The 6,726-nt window shown below is 28.9% G+C and overlaps 1 pseudogene; it reads left to right on the top strand.

Moving 5' to 3' along the window:
- Window positions 1-3,738: 3,738 nt before the first annotated feature.
- Window positions 3,739-3,845, top strand: LOC142320679 (U4 spliceosomal RNA; annotated as a pseudogene).
- The last annotated feature ends 2,881 nt before the right edge of the window (window positions 3,846-6,726 follow it).

The following is a 6,726-nucleotide window of genomic DNA, read 5'->3' on the forward strand; positions in this document are numbered from 1 at the left end:
ATTTGAATGAAAATTATCATCTACCTCCTATATTATTTATTTAATTAACCAGACAAAAATAAAAAAAGAACATTTAAAAGAATGAGATTGATAATACATCATTTTTTAATAATAATCAAGATATTTTGTTTATTATAAACAAACACAAGGATATAAATTTAACATTATTAACAAAAACAGATAAATAAGGTGTCTGGTCAAAAAAAAAAATCACAAGTCTTTTCTGGCAAAAATATTATTATTATCAATTAAACTCTACCTTGATTTAAATTTGTTAAAATTATAAAAATATGAAAATTTCATTACTAAATGCTATAAAGCGCGTTTCATAATGTTCTTCGGAGTTTCGAAAATTCATTAACAAAAAACTATTACACTCATAAGAATAAAACAAGTATTGTACGAAAGAGTACTTCAAATAGTTTTTTTTCACATATACTAAGCATTTATTAAATCAATTCCTCGCTAGGCGTCGACAGTAGAGAAAATGGCTGCCACGGGAAGCGAGAAGTCGTTTTGTGTTAGAATTTCACTTTTCAAAGTGAGTAATTTCTGTGCAACGTGCGTTTCGGTTTAAATTTCATAAGGAGCCGTAAAGTGACAATTCAATTCGTGCATGGTATAAACAATTCAGTGAAACTGGTTGCTTGTGCAAGCGAAAATCAACCGGTCGTCCATCAACCTCAGAAGTCAATGTCGAACGTGTGTGTGTGTGTGCAAGTTTCATTCGCAGTCCGTCAAAATCGACGCGGCTGCAGGCAGAGAATTAGGAATTCAGTTTTAGGAATTCAGGAATTCAGTTAATCCAGCGTCTTTCTGATGCGGATAAAACACATAGGCTCGATTTTTGTTTACAGTTACAGGAAAAGATGTTGTTAGATGAAGGTTTTGTAAACAAGGAATTTTCAGCGACGAAGCTACTTTCCATATTAGCGGCAAAGTAAACCGTCATAACGTGCGAGTTTAGGGAACTCAAAACCCACACGCTTACGTGGAACACATTCGGGATCCTCCGAAAAAAGTTTTTTTTCGGAAAAAACTTTTCCGAAAGTTTTTTGTGCGATCTCTCGTGAGGCAGTGTATGGGCCGTTCTTTTTTATGGAAACGACAGTAACCGGCATGATAAACCTGGATATGTTACAATTATGGCTTATGTCTCAGCTACTCAACGACTCAACGACTTCATTTTCCAGCAAGATGGTTGTCCTGCCCATTTTCATAACGAGGTTCGACAGTACCTTAACACAACATTACCTCGGCGCTGGATAGGACGTGCGTCTGAAGACCAACACATTACGCTGTGGCCACCAAGATCACCAGACCTCACGCCATGTGATTTCTTTCTCTGGGGTTACGTGAAAGATAAGGTGTTTATCCCTCCAATACCGCACGATATCGCTAAGCTAAAGGGTCGCATAATTAATGCAATCAACTCTATGGAAAATGACATGTTAGAACGAGTTTGGCAAGAGTTTGACTTTCGTGTTGATGTGTACCGTGTCACCAGAGGAGCACATATTGAACATTTATAGATTTTAACAAAAACTATTTGATCCCTGCATCACCTCGTACAACTTTCATTTACGTAAGTGAAATATTTTTTTTGTACTGAATTTTTGTAACTCCTAAGAACATTATGAAACGACCTGTATAATATCAATGTTCTAAATCGATTATTTAAATTATAAGGTTTCAACAATTGACAAAAAAATCAACTCTGTGCTAGGGGACTTTTATATTAAAGTATGTTTAAAATTACACCACACGACGATTAATATTTTGAATATTGAACAAAAAGAGATTAAAGAAATAAAATGTATCCCTTGTCACACTGTAATATATTTGAAAAATAATACATCCTGTAAAAACTTAAGGTAGAAGGAGTTATATACATTTTTTATTTTTTTATTTAATTAACAGTAAACAAACTCTTCCGCAAAAAAGCAAAAAGATCTGCATCTGATAAAAATAAGAAAACAATTGCAGGGAAAGTAATTGTACCAACTGAGTATGAGTTAAGGCTGTTATGAATGTCATATTTTTACCTCTAGTTTTCCTGTAAACTTTCTTCAAATTTCAAGTGAAAATATTTAAAAACCTAGAATTATTTTAGGATATATATCATTACACTATAACAAATTAATTGAGGATTTCCTCCTTTTTTTTTAAATCTAAAATAATTATTAAATTTCCGTTTAGAGCGGTGGAGTTCATTAACCCCTATAGATGAAATAAAGTTTGAAAATTGTCACCGATCTAATATCACATTAAATTCAAAAAAATAATAAAAAGTTCGAATTGATAGGTTAAAAAAAGTTATAAAAATGTATAAATCTGAAATCTTTTTTTGAAAAAAAAGTTTAACTATATTCTAGCCAACGAAATTTCCGTCCTTGTTATTTTTTATTGGCTAAGAAAAAGAACACTATAATATAAGTTTCATAAAGTCGAACCCCTCAATTTATAGCAAACCCTTAATATCATCCCACTATGTCATCCGATTCTAACAAATATTTAATAAATTCAATTCCAATCTAAGCCACCTCACATACTTTATTAATAGAAAGGTAAATTGTTCCTCAGAAATAAAGAAAAAAGAGACAAACGTACAACCTCACGTAGAGAATTTTCTAACAGATTATTTTGGCGTCAGGGAGTACTTAAAAAGTTGAGAAGAAAAGAAAGTAAGAAAATCACTGTTTAACCGATCTGAATACATTAGCCTACTTTCCTTTTACTATGTTACAATAACTGGGAAATTAAAACGCTGGCAACAGTACTGCTGCAATATCTCTACGTTTTTATAGAACAAAAATTAAAATCCTGCTACTATTGAAAAAGTGTAAAATATTCTCACAACCTATTTAGACAATGGTAAACTATGTGACAGGCTTATGGCCTCCCCAAACTAAGCTTTACGTAACTTTACGGTAAGATGTTTTTCTTCTTTGAGTAAATTTAAAAAAAAAGAAAAGAGGAACCAGCTTTTTTTTCATTAATTTTCACATTATGTTTTTTCCCAAAACAAATTGTAGTAATAAATAATTTTTTTATAATTATATATAAAAATGCTTAAATTTCAAAGAAATGATGCTTATATTTTTTTTCAAAATTATTTATTTAGTTGAAAAATTAATTTATTAATTTACCTGTATAATGAAGATAAAGTAGAAAAATTATAAATACAGGCATAAAAAGTTTTGGTTATTCTCTAACAAAAGTACAATTCTTCTACGAAAAAGGATTAACAATCATTTTCATAATCTTATCATCAAAGAGGCCCTCAGACATCAACTATTTATCTTTATATATTTTTTTTAGTTTTGTTTTTTCAATTTGTAACGAAATTTTGGTGAAACATAATTGCAACATATCAATAAATACTGTACAACGGCCTAAGATAATAATATATTTTCTCAATCGTTAAAATTATTATAAGCGATTTATGTAGTGCGATAAACATAAAGGTAAGATTAAAAATCAAATATTACAACAAATAATTACATCTGAAGAGAATATTATTTATATTATTGGATTTATTTCTAAGTTAATACACTACTAGGTTAATAATGTAATTTAATTCACTAATTAAACAGAATGGTAAATTAGAAGAATTACCATAATGGAATTTAACGCGATATTCTCTTATTCTTAATCAATGAGCAATAAAGATAATGAAATTTACTCCAGTAAACAGAATGATCCAGGTTCTATATTATATTATTAAAAGTACAATATGACTTTGGACAATGGCGATATCGTAATCCATGAATTTCATCTGAGATGCGACTATTGCTAGTTGAAAACTTTTACTAATATATATAAATAATTTTATTTTAAAAAATATATACTATTTTAAACTATTTTATACTATTTTAAATATAAACTATTTTAAACTTTAATCCTACAAAAAATGTCTGACTATATTCCCAAAGGTTTATACCGTAAGCAGATCAAGGTGTTATTTAATTTATTTAAATCGAATTCACTGTTTTCAAGATACTGAAGATTTAATAAAAAAATTTATTGTAACGTTATTTTAGCTGGTTTAAACGAGTGACGTAATTTTTTGTAGCGAAGACTATCCTTATACCGTACATACGTTACAAAAGGTAGAAACCTTTTCAAATATTTGAGAACGCATGTTTTATTTTTATTTTATATTTAGATTTCATAAAAAGTAATTCACAAATGCTTTTTTTTCAAAGGTTTCGTTTAGTTTGATTTGTACCAATTATCAGGATTCGTCTTATTTAGTATTCGTACAAGTCTTATACAACCATCAACAATCTAAGTAGATCAACAATAGAATCTGTTTTAAGAAAACGTAAAAAAATATACTTATTAACTAAGAATGAATGACTGAAGTAAATCTTTAAAGACTTCTCTCTCTCTCTCTCGCGCTCTCTCTCTCTCTCTCTCTGTGCGCGTGCGGTTGTTTTCTTGTTTTATTTCTTAATCTATTTCTTTTTTTTAAAATAATTACATTTCATTCATTAATATATTTGAAGTAGTAACATGGGCCTCGATGTGTTATTGTAGTGTTAATGTTGCCCGATTATTTCTAAGATAATGATTCAACTACTACTGATTTTGATGGATTAAAAGTAATCAACAAGCCTAACAATAATGTTAACAAGTAATTTTAAAGGAAACGACAAACAGGTTATGTTGTATAATCTTCAAATTTACAATTTAACCATTTGCTGGCGACATGAACTGTTATTTCTGTAGAAAAAAAATTTTACAAGACAAAGTAATGCGTAATATCCTTCAACGTTACCATCCATATGGTAATGGTAAACATCATAATTACAAACTATGGACAAAAACCGAGTGATGTAGTTGTATGAATTGTAAATACTTCAATAGGGAACAACATTCACGCATGCGTAGAATGTTTTTCTCTCCCGCACTGCAGTTATCAAGGAAACATCATGTAACTTATCACCAACAAAAATTGACCTTGCTCCTCTGCAAGTAAGTTGCAGATTTTTTTTATCATTTTTGGATCATAATTCTCGCTATAAAAATAGTTATTCTTAGAATGGCAGAAAAATACACAATAAAAATGAATAAAACTGAACACCAGCACATAAGTTACAATTATCAATGTAAGTAGATCATGAATTTCTCAATAAATTAAAGGAGAAAAAAATTCAAGCATATCTTTTGAAAATAAACAAAAACATCCTGTCATCTATTATTTATATTTTTACTTATTATTAAATATTTAAACGATAAAACCGTCAAATTGAACATTTATTTATTAGTTCTTATGTATTTTTTTTATTTTACGTAACGTTGATTTGTTTTACGTTATATGGGCATCGACTTAAAAAAGGGTCATTGCCCTGGTCACACTATTATTATTTTTTTTTACAGCTATTTGTACTAGGAAAGAAAGAATATTCACGTTGAAATCTGGAAAAAAATATGTAAAAAGAATTACAATAACTTTAAAAATGTTTTAGTTTTATTTTTTCTGTGTAAACCGCGATAAGATTAATAATTTTATTTCCTTTATGAAATAACAATCTCTGTAGGTCTGGTGTCAAATCTCTTGCCTGGTACAGATAAAGGTCTGTCGATTTCCAGTTTAATTTAGGCATTTGTATCATCTCGCTCAATATTCTTTTAATTTATTAGTAATTAACGATATATAAATATATATAAATGTCAGTCTTTAAATCAGGAATCCATTTATATTTTTCAATATCAGGTTTTTTTTTACTACCAGCATATTAACGAAAACCATATTTCACAAAATTAAGTAAATCCTTTTAAAAAATATTCAAAATGTGGAAAATAATATAATAAATTAATAAATATTTTTGATAGTGCATCATGTTTTTTTTCTAAGGTTCTCAATTCATCCGGTACGTAGGTTACGTCTGTCGGTATCAAGAACCGTAAAATAGATTTCAATAATCAGTTAATCACATATCAATCTTACATATGACAGAGGAAGGATTATATAATATTTAAATTACAGTCCCTATTTTTGGCTAAATTTACAATTTATTTGGTTTGGAAATGAAATATAAATTTGGTTAGAGTGATATATAATTTGATAAATTAGCTCAGAAATAAAATATAAATCAAACGTATCTGAACCGATCTTTCTTAAAAATTTTAAGGTTTTTTCTTCCGTTTCACAGGATCAAATGCCTGATAAAATTCTATAATTGTAGACGAATTCTCTCTGTTTTACTCATGTTCCTTTCTGAAGCCGAATTAGCCTTAAAATAATATCTCAGCTTTCTCATCTTTATTGGTCCATAAACTAATGAAACGTTCGCCACTTGGAATATATTGTTTTATGTATTTTCTTTGGTGTGGAAAAGAAAATTTACCTTTCAAATGAAATATTAAATAACCCCACATAATTATTCAATTAATTTACTCAACCAGAGACGTAAAGTTGAATGCATTTCATGTTTACAGATCTATATATATATATATATATGTGTGTGTGTGTGTGTGTGTGTGTGTGTGTGTGTGTGTGTGTAAAATAATAAAATAATATATAATATACATATATTATAATTCAGCAAGTGTACTTTGTTTTCCAGCATGCTTATTTTTAAGTAAATAATAACTTTCAAGTACAAAAGAAGCATTAAATTAACCTCGAAACAAAGGAGTACGTTAGGTTGGAATGTAATAAGAAACTGTCTCAGCAGTGAAGGGATTTGACATGTAACGCTGTACTAGTCTGCCGTA

Source organism: Lycorma delicatula, chromosome 2 (genome assembly GCF_047948215.1).
Source record: "Lycorma delicatula isolate Av1 chromosome 2, ASM4794821v1, whole genome shotgun sequence".
Taxonomy (NCBI): Eukaryota; Metazoa; Arthropoda; class Insecta; order Hemiptera; family Fulgoridae; genus Lycorma; species Lycorma delicatula.